This window comes from Phaenicophaeus curvirostris, chromosome 14 (assembly GCF_032191515.1).
Source record: "Phaenicophaeus curvirostris isolate KB17595 chromosome 14, BPBGC_Pcur_1.0, whole genome shotgun sequence".
NCBI lineage: Eukaryota > Metazoa > Chordata > Aves > Cuculiformes > Cuculidae > Phaenicophaeus > Phaenicophaeus curvirostris.
Window position 1 is genome coordinate 14,399,738 of NC_091405.1, and position 17,041 is coordinate 14,416,778.

General features: G+C 37.2%; 2 long non-coding RNA genes across 2 annotated transcripts in view; both read right to left on the reverse strand.

Annotated features, from left to right (window-relative positions):
• Positions 1-474: 474 nt before the first annotated feature.
• Positions 475-9,631, reverse strand: LOC138726505 (uncharacterized). Its single transcript, XR_011338451.1, has 7 exons — positions 9,367-9,631; positions 6,086-6,243; positions 5,507-5,634; positions 4,028-4,099; positions 2,474-2,592; positions 888-1,006; positions 475-601 (listed from the first exon to the last, which is right to left on the reverse strand). It is a non-coding gene; the product is annotated as an uncharacterized lncRNA (long non-coding RNA).
• A 988-nt stretch (positions 9,632-10,619) lies between these two features.
• Positions 10,620-17,041, reverse strand: part of LOC138726773 (uncharacterized) — a 123,936-nt gene continuing 117,514 nt past the window's right edge. The window contains exon 5 of the long non-coding RNA XR_011338480.1: positions 10,620-10,775. This is a non-coding gene — a long non-coding RNA (uncharacterized lncRNA). The remainder of the gene's footprint in view (positions 10,776-17,041) is intronic.

Here is a 17,041-nt window from a genome sequence, read left to right on the forward strand (position 1 = left end):
GTATAGTCAAATTTTGCTCAAGGGCTGCCATTCTGTCTGTTTTAAACTAGGAGTTCTTGTATAATGCCATGGTTTGCTTTATGTGACCTTTGACAGTGGGAGTGTTGGGAGAATGACATTATATGTTGTAAGGCTAGTGCAAGGTAGACTTTTGTAGGCAATCATAAATTAAACAGCAGCATTTTACAAATGAGCTCTGTAATGAGTAGGTGATTGGAAGATGTGCTACTGCATGCTGAAGATTAACATCTGAATAGAGGAACTATCACAAAGCTCAAGAATGGCAGTAAAAGGTTAAAAGAAATATTATCAATATTATCAATCATATTAAAAAAAGAGAGAACTTACAGCTGCCAAAAGGAGCTTGGGAGAATTAATGTGTTTGTGTCAAAAAGACTGACAACAAATGAAATAGGACTACAGTGATTGCCAGAATCTTACTTGCCTGGAGAGATAACATTGGACATCCAGGTGCAAAGAATCCTCTTATGGATGCTATGTAGTGGCTTTCAAATATAAGAATGACCCCCATCCTCCGGTCCTCTCTGTGGTTTCCGAGTTGCTCATTAAATCAGGAAAACCTCCAGTGAGGTGTGATGACCTGAAAACAGAGAGGAGCTAAAGAATCAATGTTTTAAGTAAAACAGCAATTATAAAAAGATCTGCAGCTCCTTCCATGTAATCAGGTAAATTACCAGGAAAGGCATAAAGCACCTAAATTGGAGAAAGATGCAGGAAGGGGGAGTTGGGGGGAAAAGAAGGCCCTTTGGGAGATATCTGATAGGATGCTTAGTCTGTGTAGAGGGCAAAAGGTTAAGTGAAAATGAGATGAAGGAATGATCAGATATAGTCAGATCAGAGACAGTTAAATAAAGGAATGTGCTAACCTAAGACAAATGCGAAGAAGTGTGCCTGTGCTGAGTGTGTTGGTGTAGCCATTCTTTAGCAGTTCAGAACCAGACAGTGGGAATTCCCAGTTCCCAATCAGTCCTAGCTGAAGCACTTCCTAGCAATGAAACAGAAGGAGTAAGGACACGGGCTGAAGATTCCTCTCTGCTACTCCGATACTGTAAAAGGAAATTAGAGTGCTTCTAATTACATCTCCACTTTTTGCAAGTCCCTTTTTACTGCTGGTAAGATATAAATAATGCTTAGTGATAAGAAAGAAATTCATCCCTGTGCCACCTGTGATTTTGGACAATCTGAAAGATGCTGTTTAAAGAATATGGAAACAGAAGTACTGAGATTACTTGAAAGCAGCAAACTTTGTTGGTTGGCTAACATTTTCATGGGTCAAAGAGCTCTCCTTAGGATGGGTTTCCATAACAACAAACAACATTTGGTTAAGAGAAGTGCATAATGTAGCAAATAAATGCTTAGGGGACAGTCTGTATAAAACTTCATCAAATATTTTGGTAAATCTCAATTCTTAGCTTACTCAAAATGGCCTGGGATAACAGGCAGCCCCAGAAAGCTCAAGAAATATCATCACTGACCAAGTCTGGAAAAGACTACAAGAATTTTCTTCAGAAGCCTTTGGTGGCTCACAGCCTTTACATGTTTCCGACAACAGCCTAAAATTTCTAAATCCCAAGCTGAAAGTTCAAATTCTTAGACACATAATTTAGAGGTCAGTATGTTTTGTGTTTCCTCAGGAGCTTAATTAACATATACAATCAGACCTGGAAATTAAGAGGTTGGAGCTTTAACTCGTCTGCTAGATACTAATGCCTGGGGAAAACCCACACTGGATTTCTGAAAATAAGTGTTGGTTCTTTCAGCAAATTTGGTGTTATAGATTTTTGAGGGGAGAAATTGTTGCGTTTTCTTCACAAGGCGTTTGATTAGTCATGGAATTCACTAAATGTAGCTGAACTTCTTATGTTTAAGACTAACACGGATCCCATGTATATTTATATCAACTCTAAGCTACAGTGAAAGAAGCGTGAGTCGTAAATGAGGCGTTTCAAATTAAAGAGGTGGTTGAAGCATTTTGACCCTATTCAATAAAGGTCAGTTTTCTTCTGAATTATACCTGTTTCCTTGTCTAGCGTTTTAGATACCTTCCCAGTGTCTATCAACAGAGTTTATAAGTGGCATTCAACAATGGAGAAGGAAGAAAGCTGCTCACAAAACTCCCCCTTTTCCCCATGTGATAAAAAGCAGCGTTCCAGAGGAAGAGACAAAAGAGTGTTTGGTTCCTAGTTGTATGTGCCTATGGGAAAGGAGCGGTGAAAAGAGGCCAACAGCTCCGGGAAACAGGGATGGAAAGAAACAGCACAAATCAGCTTTATAAGCTAGCAAATGATGGATGGCTAAATGCCAACTGAGAGCAATACATACAATTGAGTTTGCGTTGTTGCGATTATTAAAGGTTATTTTACTTCTAATTTTTTGTGGTAGGTTTTCTTACTCCTTCCTTACAGAAACCCTTGATTTTCACTTTCTAGATACTTGGATGCACTTGTCATACCCAAAAGGTGATTTCAGTTCTTGCATGCCAGGAAACCTTTCCACTGATCAAAACACAGCTGCACAAGCTTACTTGATCTATTAATGGGTGCCACAACTCTGGGGTATGTCTGTCTATACCTGTGAAAATAGATATAATTAGTATAACAGATATCATATGTATATGGAAATCCAGATGGTAAAAATTTCTTATAGTAAGACAAGGCTATCATTTGATAAACCAAATTGAGATATCTGAATCATTTAATGAAGCGTATACAATCTGCACTTGGACTACAGTGACACCAGCATGCTTTTAATCTGTTTTATTTTACATTGAGCTTGTTTTTCAATGAAGGATGTTAAGAAACACATTTTTTCAAAGACACTTCAAGTGGCTTTTTCCAGGCTGACACCTCAGTGCAGCTTTTAAAAAGCTCTTTACGTTATTTCCCACAAGTTGCCTGGGCACGTGATGTCAGACCATAGAGCTACATGAATTGCCATTCAGTGGGCACTGGTCCTAGGTATTAGAACAATGAATGAGCAACTTTCTATCTGTTTTACATAAAATGCTTTCAGTCTAAGACAGGGAACGGAATATTTTCTTATAGATAACCTTTTTATCCATTACAGAAATGCATGCCATCCTCTTACTATCAAATAAGAGAGAGGCAAGATCTGCAGTATGCCTTATTATATTAATATATTTTGTATTACAATTTTATCTTCTTCACTTTGACATTTATTTCCCCTTTAATGAGTCAAAACGCCTAGCAAAGAGCTCTTGATTTTAAGCACATCCTTAACTTCAGCATATTAACTGTCACATTCAGGCTAATAGGCTTAACTTACCTGCTTGAGATCTTTGTCAAACAAACCCAAACCCCCTGATTTTAAAAAATTGATGTAGATGGAAAATTTCACTCTAGTGGCACTGACAAGACAATAATGCTGCTTCATCATCATCATCATCATCATAATACTTATATTCAGAATTATGGTTTTGCTCTCAGATATCTTTATCTGTAATAAGTGCCTCTTGTAATAAAAGATACTGAACAAAAAGTAGTTTAACAGAGGTTCTGAAGTCCTGATTTGCAATAGTTAGCCCATTCTGAACCCTTCATTTTATTTCCTTTTGTATTTTGAGGGCAACTAATTGTTGTAGCTTTCATCATGAACTCAAGCATTACATTTTAGCAGACTGAGCTTAAGTGCATGCAGATGTGTGTAACGTCAGTTTTTTTAAAGAATATTACAAAGACAACTGTAAGCAAATTGGTGCAAAAAACAAGAGAGCATTTTTTTGTAATCTTAGGCAATTCTTAGCAAAGTTTCAAAGGACCTCACGTACCTCTCAGGAATCTAGATGAAACAATTGCAGGTTTTGAATATTTTTGAATTCTGACTCCTAAATTACATTAGCATGAATCACATTATCAATGCAAGGGAAATGTCAATTGAAAATATACAGCTAAGTTCGTGATGAGAGCTACAACAATCTTTAAGAAAAAATTTAAAATCAGATTCCTCATTAATTATGGCTATTACGGAAGGAGATAAAACAAACTACCAGACATTTAGACAAAAGTCCCAACTTTTTCCTCCCTTTTAATGCAAAACAGCTCTGCAGGACTTGGGGTGTCTGAAAAACACAATGGTTACAGGTTTTCCATATATAACTTTATCTTTTTATACGTGAAGACTGGTTCACAGAGCAGTTGAAATTCTCTGAGGATTTGATCATTGCTCATAGATGTCTGAAGGGTTATTTCTACCTTTCTCAGTGATACTGGGTCAGAGCTTGCTCTTCACAAGTCTATGTCTCAGTAGGTACCTTGATGTCTGGGAAACTGACTGCACTCCTGAAGACTGGATCCCCCAAAATGTTTCTATATTCAAGCTGTCTTTCAGTGGTTATGGCATTTCTGACTTCTTACTCTCTTCTTGTGAAACTGGGAGATAGTGTTTGTTTGCTTCCTTGTTTGCGTGTATGAGGAACTGAGAGAAAAAAATATAAATTCTTTTAAGAATGAACACGACGTGAGAGAACTCTATCTGCCTGCCTGATTTTCATTTTAAACTCAATTTCTCAATTTCTCCTGATGATTAATCCATCTTTTCCAAGTAATATGGACTGTTTAAGTGCTGGACATATGCTGCAATAATAACAATTACAAATAATTACTCTAATGGGGTGAACGAATAATGCTAATTAGTTGGTGGGATGATATTTCCATTGCAAACTCCAGCTTTATGGAGTTGTTAATTTTTAAGCCTAAAAGCTTTCTGATATCCTTTATCAGGCAACAATGTGACTTAACTATCTCAACTAATAAACCTCTCTTGTGAGATGCATATAGCCATAGAGCGTGCTCTTAAGATTTTGATCAACACGTAGTGCAGAACTAAGTCTAGGCTTAACTATAAACACATAATAAGGCAGATTTCCCAATGAACAGTTATGAAATAATCTCATTGCCTATTTCTTGAGGGAACTTTAAAAGAACAGAAGTGTTGCTGTGCACTTGTACTTTGTTACGTATTGCCAATTTGAACCTTTGCTCGGAATGACTCTGCAGCGTGTTAACTCCAGGCTTATTAACCTCAGTCATCAAATACAATGCACGTACAGACATGTCTAAACTTAAGATTAAAGTACATTCAGAATAGAAATATTTTACTAAACTGAGAGTTAAACTGCGCCGTGCTCTTTTTTCAGCCACAGAGGACAGAGCTTCTTGCTGAAGGAATACATAGATGAAAACAGGTCTCTGGAAAGAGACCAAAATATTTGGTGTCATAATAGTACTTCTGGAATTGAAAATATCGGTGAACCTAATTCTTAATGCTTTCACATTAAGCTGTTCCTCCCAGCACTGTAGTAGGTATTACAGTAATATTAATCAATAGAAATTAATTAGTATGATTTTAAAAAGCTTTACATGCATTTAAAATCTAAATCATATCATATCAGTGATACTAGGAATTTTGAAGCCCCTTTGTGTTTCTCATCCTTCTCCTGCTAAGACCAACAGTTCAATCAATGTACCTTTTGCATTTTGTGTGTGTTTTTGTTCCTTTCTGAACCACATCTTTATTGTAGAAAGAAATTCAAGAATCATGCAGCAGATCATCAGTGAACCTTCTAGGTCTGCTGGAAGAAAATCTGATGGTCCACTGAAATAAACAACTGGTATCAATGAGTATATGATGATTCACATACATCTACACCATATTCTGACAGGAGGGGTGGATGCTTTTCATCCACCTGGTATAAAAATATCCATCTGGTATAAAAATCAGATACATAATATGAAATTTAGTCTTACCTCACAGTTTACAGCCGCACTTTCCATTTGGTGACTGACCTGAGATAACCCCTTGTTCAAGAGGAAGATGGAGGCAATAGTGGTCCAGAAGTCTTCCAGACCCCGTAAGCAGTGCATCCACGGTCAAAGACTTTCAGTGAGAGAGATCAGCGCTTTGTTAAATTAGGAACTTAAAACAGGAAAATTACTTGGGAAGTCACAAGTCAAAATGATTGGTGACTGCTTTTGTAAAACTCCTACCTGGGTCACTGAACACCACCACCAAGTGATCACAGTTCTTTATTGGATTATTAACTCACCAAGATGTCTTTCCATGCACATTTAATGGTTCTTGTAACCCATGAATTGTTTTCTCAAGGAACATCCTTATCAGCCATTAGAAAGCTTGGTCAGAGTTGGAGGCCTGTAATAAAGCACTTTCACAATTTTGCATGTTGGTTCCTCCTGCCTGATGTCTCTGTAGAAATTCAGAAATGAAGAGGGCCTCAGAAATGATTCAGTACCTCAATGGAGTTACGCTAGTATTTATGATATCACAGAGTATTAAAAAAAGGAATCAGACTAGTGACTTCTAGTTAAGCAGTGGTAGTTAGGTCAGAGAGTAGACTCCTGTATGTAGTTCAACAATTTAAAATATTACCTAGTTGATACACACTGCATAAAATACCATTTTTAAAAGTTTTTTTTTTCAGACTCAGTTATCAAAATATATTACAAGTTCCCAAACTTGCTTGTAAAAATCCCCAAGTCATGAGCCAGTCGGATAGAAATCTGTTCATTGTAAAAAGGGAAGAGGGTATTGTGGGGAAGGAAAGGTTTTTTGATAAGTTTGCTGCACTACTAAAACATTTAACCACAGCCTGGAGCTCAAATCAGCATTTATGTGAAGTTCCTATTTATTAGAGTATATGAAAAGTATTTGGAAAAACTATATCTTGTTTTTGAAGGAGAGATACCCCAGTAATTAAGATGTAAGACTAGATCCGTTTCTCAGAAACACAGAAATGGGAGCCATAAAAAAAGCCTGAAACTATGCTTCATCCCATTTAAAGTTTCTTGAGTACGTGTTCCTATTTGAAATAAGCAATAAAATAGCACAGGAGAAAATGAATAAGGGAGAAAGGCATTTATAGAGATGAATCTAGGATCACACTGACTTGTGTAAATCTATATAAAGAAAACGGCCTGCAAGTCACTCTGAAAGTGATGGGAACCCATGCTTCAAACACATGTCTCGAAAGAATGTCGGAAATCTTGTTCCTCTTTTGGCTGCGGTTACAGATGCTTTCTCCAGACAGCGGGCTCACTAGTTTCAATTGTCTGGAGTACTCAAAAATACATTTTCCCCTGGAAGATAGTCTGCGTATGCTTACAATAAACATTAACAAAATCAAATTACCTTCACTTCAGGATAAATACTTTCAAGTAAGTCTGTTAGAGACACTTATAGTAAATTGCTATTAATTAGTTTTCCCAATCTACTTAGGTTGTACTAATGAACACAATCACTTCTAACATATTTATATGCAGGATAAAACCTTCCTCTCTATATGTGAAAGGCCCAAGACAAAATGGAAATATTCTGCTGCAGGAGCACATGGCAGCCACTTTAGGAGAGGTGAATGATCCTGCTGGTTTTGCGCCTCTCTCAACTCTACTGGCTGAGGAACAACAAGGAGAAGCTCTCTGCACTCGCTGCCAGACGCCCTCCTCGATGCCCGGGCTTGAGCGGGGCAAATTCTGTTGCTTTCTGGCCGCAAAATACCTAAGTTACATAACATGGAAACTCTCAGCTCTGCAAAGCCAATGAAACCACATTTTCCTATAACTGTTACTTCCCCCTTTCTGCACATCACCCGCTTTTAATGGCTTGTTGTGAATTATGTGATAGTGTCTCCAGAGATGGGAACTTCTTTTGTTATGCTTGTGAACATAAACCAACACCAAGTGGTTCCCAGCCCTGACAGGACATTTCAGGGCATTACTGGAAGAACAGCAGTCGTACTAATACCTCTCAGCTCCCTTCTGCTAAGCTGAAATATATAACAGAAGTAAGTATCAGAATTATGTCTATACCACAATTTAAAAAAATCCCAGTATTGTTACTTTTTTGAAGCTGGTTACTGAAAAATTCCTAGATATAGCAGGGCAAAGATCCAGGTAATTTGCTTCACAAGTCCTAAATAGTACTGGAATGCAATCCAATTATTTTTAGAAATTATCTTCTCAATTTTTTGTGTAATTTTTCCTAACAGCTCAGAATACCTAAAAAAGTACTGCAGCAGCCCATAAAGCCTAGATCTAGCTGAGAAACCTGCGTGCATCACATAAAACATATGATTCCACAACTCATTAAGTCTAATTTATGGCATATGTAATTAAGCACCTTTGAATTGAACCCAGGTCTCTAGAGATAATAACACTTAGAACTTATATAGGGCTTTTCATCTTCAAAGTGCTTTACAAACATTAACTAATTAACAACATAATAAGACATGAAAGGCCAATGTACTTACCCATAGTGCTGCATAGCCTCTGTATAATTCAGATTTTTATGTTTTTCAATGCAAGATCCAATCTGTGTGCAGAGGGAGGATTCACTTGTGGTCCACTTCACAAGGAGAAAGCATGATTTTGTATGTAGCATATATCTGATATCCCAGAGTACTTCCCTTCTCTGCTCCTTTTTGCTGAGTGAGAAGACACAGCTTCCAACAGCTCAGGAGCAATCTAGGAAGATGTTTGAGTTTACTGGGCTTCGGAGCCAGAGTAATGGGCCCAAAGCAGGAAGGAGTTCCTGGACAATTCACTTGACAAGATTCCTGGCACCAAGTCCGTATCCTTCTCAAGATAAATCTACACAGTCTCTAGGGACTGGCTGAACTATCAGGAAGAAGACCTTATTTCACCTCAAATACATTTTCCTGGTAAAACTTAGAGTGTTTTCTTGCTTCTCTCTGCTATTCTGAGAAGTCTGTAGTACCTAGCCAGTTCGTTTGTTGCTTTTTGGTTTTTATTAATCATTTAGTCTAATTTACACATAAGCCTCTGGAGACACTGCTCATTTGCTTTATTATCTCAGTGAATGTTTTCTTTGTGATGCCAATGTTGCAGATGCTATATCAGGTTACTTGAATCCCTCCTGAACATTACTAATACAAGAAGATGAAGGATAAAATAAAAGGGGAGCAAATGAAATGGGCAGAATTAGTGACCAGTCCTTCAGACATCAGCCTGTGTCACTGATCATTTTCCTGAGCTCAGAATGCTGACCATTGTCTGTGCATATGTTGTGTTTAAGCATCACCTGTTCACCGGCTAAAAAGATAAAGGATATCATGACAGTATCTCTTGTCTCTCCCCAGACAATGTCTGCTTCTGTCCCCTTAGGGATTCTACTGCGCACCAAAAATTAAGAATTTGAAGGCCAATGGAAAAACACACCAAGCATGTAAGAAAGAACTATGCATATGTACCTCCCTAACACTGCACATTAAAAAATCTCAGAAACAAACACAAATAACTCAGTGGCAGTGGTACATGTGGAGCTCCACGACAAATTAAAGTAAATGAGACATACCATGGACAGGAAAACCAAATGCACGTGGAACCAGCAGGCTTTTGTTCTTCCCTACAGACAAGCAGTCCAGAACAAATCCTGAAAGGTAACAATCTCACAGTAGTAATGCCTATAAGAGATCCTACAATAAACATAGGGTCTAATTAAGAGTGTTAACATTTTAAAATGCAAATGTAGAATAGAACTGTCAAAATGTTTTATCCCTAAAGTGTGAATGCTAACCTTCCCATACTTATTATATAACACTACATTTTAATTTGCCTGGAGCAGTGTGGAATAAAGCAAGCTTCACAAACACAATCAAGTGAATATTTGAAAGTACTGCTCTTTACAATAACAGCATGTCTGAGCAAAGCTTCAAATGTTGATCAATTGATTACTAAAATCAAAGAATACATTTCCCAAATGAGCTTCTACAAAGCACTCAATAGCATCAGGAAAAACAGCATAAAGCTCCTCAGAACAGCAGTCTTCTCTAAAATTTTTACAAATGCAACTTTTTACTGCTTTCCCAGTTTATAGCTTAGATCTGCACAAATCTAGAGAGAAGAATAAAGCACTTCTGATAAATCAATGCCTTGATTCAGTTTCAGTATGGCAAATTCAGTTAAACAAAGATGGAAAACAGTTTTAAATGATCCAAAGGTATACTTTAAATCTTACAGAAAATCACAGTCTTTCTAGTACAATTACCCAAATAACGTTTGAACCTTTAATAAACAAAATTATGGCAAAATATATAAAATGGTCTGTAATTGTAAACTATGTGTGAACATTCTTACGTCATAAGACACAGTTCTTGGTTGTTTTTTTTTTTCCTTATAAACAAGACAGATCTATTCACATTTACCTGCCCTTCTGGAATTTTCTTCCCTCAGAACATCACCTATATGAGGAGGACTATATGGTACTTCTAAAGGTATAAAAAGCTGAGATGCTCTGCCTATTTTTGAGCTTGTCTCAGGCAGTTATCTTAATCTAGAACTTCTAAGGGAGAAGTCTGAAGGATCAAACTCATTTTGTTGATTTATATGAAAGTTTTTCTCAGCAACAAGTTAAAATGCCAACTGAAAAGCCTCTGTGTTTAGAGCTTCATATTTGATGTTGAGTTTCTGACTCTTAGGATGCAGATTTTATAGCCCTTAATCTTTCCCGAAAGCCACTGCTTCATTAAATGGAAAAAACCCCAACAACCTACCCCACATAACATGCTCAGTAATTCCTAGAGTTACAAAGATTACACTGACCTGCAACATTTTTTCCTTTTCTACATAAATACCTTCCTGGAGCATGCTTCTACGCTGAAATCTTCTTGTGTAAGCAAAGAGCACTTCAGGATTTATTACAACGCAAGCAAGTGAACAAATATTTAGTCAGTTGACTCTCTACCTGTACCTTTCATTGCCCATCTAGAAAAGAAGCATGGTTGAAGGAAACTGTCAGGGAAGGGTGGGAAGGAGATAAGGACAGAAGTGGTGACTGGTGGAGGAGCCAGAAATGTGGAAGATCAATAATATATAGGAAAGGAATATTTTCATTCTCCTTACATTTTTGCAGATCATTTCATCTGACTGCATTTCAGTTTAACGAAACAAGATTTGTCCCCGATTGCTCTGTGCACTATAGAATCATGGGATAGTTTGGGTTGGAAGGGACCTTAAAGATCATCTAGTTCCAACCCCCCCTGCCATAGGCAGGGACACGTTCTGCTACATCAGGCTGCCCGAGGCCTGTTCCAACCTGCCCTTGGACACCTCCAGGGATGGGGCAGCCACAGCTTCCCTGGGCAACCTGGGCCCGTGTCTCACCACTCTCATTGTGAAGAAATTCTTCCTTATGTCTAGTCTGAATCTGTCTGTCTCCAGTTTGTACCCATTGCCCCTAGTTCTATCACTCCAAGCCTTTGTGAACAGCCCCTCCCCAGCTTTCTTGTAGGCCCCCTTCGGGCACTGGAAGGTCGCTATAAGGTCTCCTCGGAGCCTTCTCTTCTCCAGGCCCAACTCTCTCAGCCTGTCCTCATACAGAAGGTGCTCCAGCCCTCGGATCATCTTTGTGGCCCTCTTCTGGACCTGTTCCAACAGCTCCATATCCTTCTTATGTTGAGGATTCCAGAGCTGGGCACAGTACTCTAGATGTGGTCTCAAATATGTCTGCTAACCAAATTAATATCCTTAGTCTTACAACACGTGATTTAATGCTATTGTTCATCCCATTTTAAATCTACAAAACTGAGGCACACAGTAATTGCTTGGGCAAGAGGCTGGGCACCAAACCCAATTTTCCTGTTAAACTTTTCAATGTTCATTTTCTGACACTTCAGTTTTTTCTTTTTCCTCTAATGTATTTGCATAACAGGTACAAAAAAAAAAGGTATCCGGGCCAAAACCGAGTCAATGAAAGCAATTAAATGAAAGTATTTCAATAGATAACGGTGGGTTTGCATGCACATGACTGTCTTTCCATACAATAAGGCAAAATGAGATTCTCCCTGTGCTAGCAGATAGCTGTAACTCTGCGAAGAGTTACTGAAGTGCTAATATTGATCAGACAAGATGGAACAGGTTACTGAGGCAATTGGTCAGGCTAAAGCAGTCATGGCAGCACATGGGATATTATGGATGGCTGAAGTAGCTGAGGATATCTGTCTTTCTGTCTATCTACCCGTTTTCCAAGATGTCTATCATCATTGGACTTGGTTACCAAGGAACAATGGCAGCACTTAATCACCAATAGATAAATACTGTTTATGCCATTAAATGGGGAGCGGGTCAGATTTTCCTTCTTTGTACCTTTACTGCTCTTTTTTTTCCTCCCAAGTTCTGAGACAGTAGCCTTTTCTCAAAGCCTGTATTTGTTGTTTTGGGGCTTGTATCAGTGGCAACAGCATAGCTCTGTGTGTCTGCCAGAGCTTATTCAATTGAGCTCCTTTCCAGGAAAACAAAATAACCAACTGATGAGGGTTGTTATAAAATTTCAAACCCAGTGCCTTTTCATAATATCTCGAATATGATTTGGAAGCAGCAGCAGTGTGTCCAGCCTGCACACCTGCTCCTTCACCTGCAGCCAGAAGTGGCTACGTAGCAGAGTGAGTTTCTCAAGCAATACCTGCTGTAAGCCTACAACTTCCATGGCTTCATTTACTCTATAGTTAGTATTCAGCAAAGATACTGCAGCACTGCAGAGCTATGTGTATGCTGGTATTTTTCTTGTTCAAAGCTTTTGAGAACACTTTACTGAAGCATATAATGCTGTTTGAAATTGGCCTCTAAACCACATTTTGAGAAAAAAGAAACACAGGCACTTGGCTAGGTGTTTTTGCTCTGTGCCATGGCTTGCTTGAGTCAGAAAATCATCCCATCTCCCCTTTCCAAGTCTCCTCTCTGCTCAATTCTCATCAGTCTGTCTCAGATCCAGAGATTCTTCTCTAATACAACAATTTCTGTGCTTTTCTTTTTAATTTTTACATTACTAGTTATGAACTCTAGTATATAGATTTTTCCTTTTCACTCTAAGCTTTAGGCTCTTACATGGTTTTAAACTCTTAGGAGAATTCATTTATCATTACAGAGTCTTATGTTAAAGACAGATTTCCAGGGGTTATGTTGGGGGTAATCATGATGCCCTCCTGTTTTTATCAGGAGTATTCCAAGAGGAGAGTTAGGTAGTCTAAATTAGGCAATGGAGTTTTTGCCTTGACATTTGGGAGGTTAAATTTTGCCTATGACTGTCAACATCTCAGAAGAGGAGATGGCATTTGGAGTAATCCAAAACTCCTGCAGAGTTACATTACTGTGGCAGCCAGAGAGGAGGAAATCTAGGCTGAAGATCTATTGGTTCAATTACTGCTTGGGGTCAGGACATGCCATAAATTATGAGATATGCAAATGGAAAACTGTGACTATTGATGAAGAAAGATGGATGGATTTCTTAAATACTCATAATCAGTCCTAAGACTAAATAAAGACAAACATATAGTAATTTTCTTGTAAAAGATTTTTGGTTTTACTTGTGTGCAGGTAAAAACATTATTTTTTTCTTCTATGTGTGTGTCATATTTGAAAAATAAACTTAAGAAGTCATTTGGAGATCTGCTTTGAATTGCTTCTGCAACACCCTTAATTTTTAGAAATAGGTTGAGAAAGAAGATGCCGATTCTCATTCTGTTCTCATCGACCATAGTGTAAATCTGAAGCACTGCTCTATATTCAGTGAAGACACACTGATAATGTATTTGAGAGGAGAATCAGTTGCTTTGCTCTGTGGAGGTATAGTGTACAAAGAATGCCACAAAACTAATTCAGTTTTGTGAATTTGCTGCAGAGTGGCCGAATGTTGGTACACAATAGCGTGGCCTTATCACAACATTAACTCTGAGATGCTTCAAGATATTTTTGTGGACAGAAAAATGAAATGTAAGTAAGATATTGTTCTGTCACGCCTGATTTTGCTGTTCCTTAAGTACATTATTTACAGTTTTATTTCTCAGTATGATTAAAATAGGAAGAATTTGACCCCTACCTTTGTAATCTAGAAAGTCTGCTACATCTATAAAAACTTGTTGGATTTCCCTTGCAAATTACCTCTTCTGGGAGAGAAGTTTTTAGTACACATAAGATAAAATGATTATGAGTGTGAGAATAATGTGAGCTATTCAACGCCACCTGCTGCTGCAAGGGGAAATATATTCCCAGATGCACCTTGACTGTGCAGAAGATGATGCAGAACCATAGGAAAAATTGTTCTGGTTGATAGTAAGTTTACTCAAAACCATGAAACTGTACATGGAGAATCATATAAATGAGATCAAATAATCTGACTTAAAATCTTTTCCTATGCAATTCTGACAATCATTTTAAGTTTAGGAAGAGGCTGCAAGAATAATCCAATATGCCTAATTCATAATTTCTGTATGAACACACTAATAATAATGAAAAGGAATATAATTTCTTAAGCATTTTTAAGATATTTAATTTCGAATTTTATCTATGATAACTGTTTTTTTATATTCATTTTGATCTCATTAATTCTGCTCTGAATCAGTTCTGAAAGGATCAAAGCTAAAATTCAAGCAACTTCCAATTAACCAAACAATGTACTCCACAGTATATGAAATTTGAGAATAACATCTGAAACACAGCAGAAAACCAGGCAAAATACAAAGAAACAAAAAAGGGGGATATCATCTCTTCATTTATGTTATGAAAAAAAAGAAAAAGCATATACATGCATGAATATAAAACGATTTGTGAAAAGCAACCAAGAAACAATCCACCTGGGGAAGTGAAGAACTGAACAAACTGCATTTCTGCTTGACTTCTACACAAAAAACAAGTGTAAATTCTGCTTAATGCTGTTCAAATCTTCAGTGTTCTAATGAGCACAGTCACTTGGTGTCATCTTCAGGTCCGTTTCTATAGGTAGGCAGGTTTTAGGAAAGAATAATACTGATTTCACAGAAACGCTACTTTAAAACTTACAAGAAAGTTGCTGTAGAAGTTTAACAGCAGACTGCTATATTCTTTAATATTCTTTATTCCTATACCCCCAGCTCCCTCTTGTGCCATTCATTTAATAAAGATGAACTAGAATTTCTATATATAACTGCTATTTAACAACATAATAATTCAATGCAAGGAAAAAGAGCATATTTTCTAGTAGTTATAAGAAATAAGTTATAAGTGGCAAAGAAGCTGTCCTCTAAACCTTCTGGACTTGCATAAAAGTGGTTTATTGATCAGCTGGTAAGTATTTTTAAATTATATCATTATTTTATTTCCATGAAATGGTAAATTGGGCCCATTCTCCCAACTTCTGTGTTATTCTTGTATAGAGATGATTTTAGATTGTGCTCAGTAGAGAGTATATTTTACAGCCAATTCAAAGTACATGTTAGCTTTGAGCCCCCTCCCCTCAGTTTGCTCATAGCCAATTACAAAGCAATTTTAATATATTGAATGCGCCATCACTTATTTTATTGCTTGTTTCTTTACTGCCTTCCCAGATAGTTTGTAGTTAAAACATTTTTTACAGCTTTAAAGTATTGAAGTGTATTCATATTTCTAGAAGTTAAGACAGAAGTAACTACGTTTTCAGCAGTTGAATTTTCATTAAAATTTACAAAAGACTTGTGCCTTCACTGATTTATTGTTACATTAGGTAAAACTACACACAGTGTATAAAATACTGTGTTACTCCACTTGTAGTCTGATCTAACACGTTATCAGTGATTGCAAGTACATTTTATAACCCCAGCTACTGAATCGAAAAAAAAGGTGATACAAGCATCAATCTCCAGGATAAAATCAGAGCACTTTCTACCACAATTTGACCTTAGTGATGCCTTTGGATAGTCTTACTTGTCTAAGTCCTTGCAACAATTATCAAGGGACGGTTAGAAAATGCAGCTTTAATGGTGCAGACTGGAATTACTAGCAGCATCAAAGACTTGACACTAACCCTGGAGATTTTCAAGCACAGGAAGAATTTGAGGAAACTCTGATGCCACTGCAGGAATGAAATGGAACAGGGCTGCAGACACCAGCCGCAGATATTACTTGTGCTCTTTATTGCCTGCATCCCTGAATTCTGCAGTGTCATTAGCAAATACAAAATGCTATAAATAAAAAAGCAGCTACAGATAACTAGACCTCAACATACAGTTGACTTCAGCTATAGCTGCCAAATGTTATTTATAGCCTGAGGAGACACAGTTAACTGCAGGTCACAAAAATGTTAATTTCTGTCATAATGCAAGTAATAGTCTAAGAATGAAAAAGCTTATTTTTGGAAGGAAATGCTTTCTCCTCATAGGACTCCGGAACTCTGTTAATTTTGAATCCCATCTCATGTTTGTAGACTACAGAATAGGCAAGGAAAGGATAAATGTGCCTTATCAAATCATTTCACGCTCCTAACTATAATATTATCCAAATATCAAATAGTAAAACCAATCCATTCTTGGCCATGCAAATACTGAAGGTAAAAAAAGTATGAGAGAGGATGATCATAAAGACTATTTTAAGTTATGGCTGTGGCATCTGCTCATAATTAATATGAAGCAATTTTCTAATTAGTACAACAGATTTTTAAAATGTTCAGTCCTAGTGACGCAGAAAGTTAATAAAAAGCACACCTTATCAACAAACCTAAACACTCCCTCCCAAGCAAAGAATCACCAATCATTTAAACTATTCTGAAGTACATTGGATAATTATTAAGAGGAACATGATGTGAAGGATGGAGTTAATTATATTACATATAAAGACATACTGGTCAATCCACAACTTGTAATTTAGTTTCCCCTAATTTGCATTTAGCTTCAAAGTTATTTCAGGAAACTTAAATTAACATGATCTGAGCAGTTACAAAGATGCTATGCATTTAACTTCAAAACTATACTTCAAGGTCTTAAAAATTATGTACAGTTTCAGGAAATAACACACCATTCTCATGCAACCTGTAATTGTTGCTGTGAAAATAGTGAACTCATTTATTGAAGGGAAATATCACAATTAAAGGCAATGGTATTAATTGGGCAGGTCTTACAGAGGTACATGAAAACAGAATGGTAATTTGCATTGTTGTGCTAATCTAACTTTATATATGGAGTCTGCATGGTTAAAAAGATCATGGAACTGTAACTTCATATAAACAAATTGGCAGACTGGTTAGAATT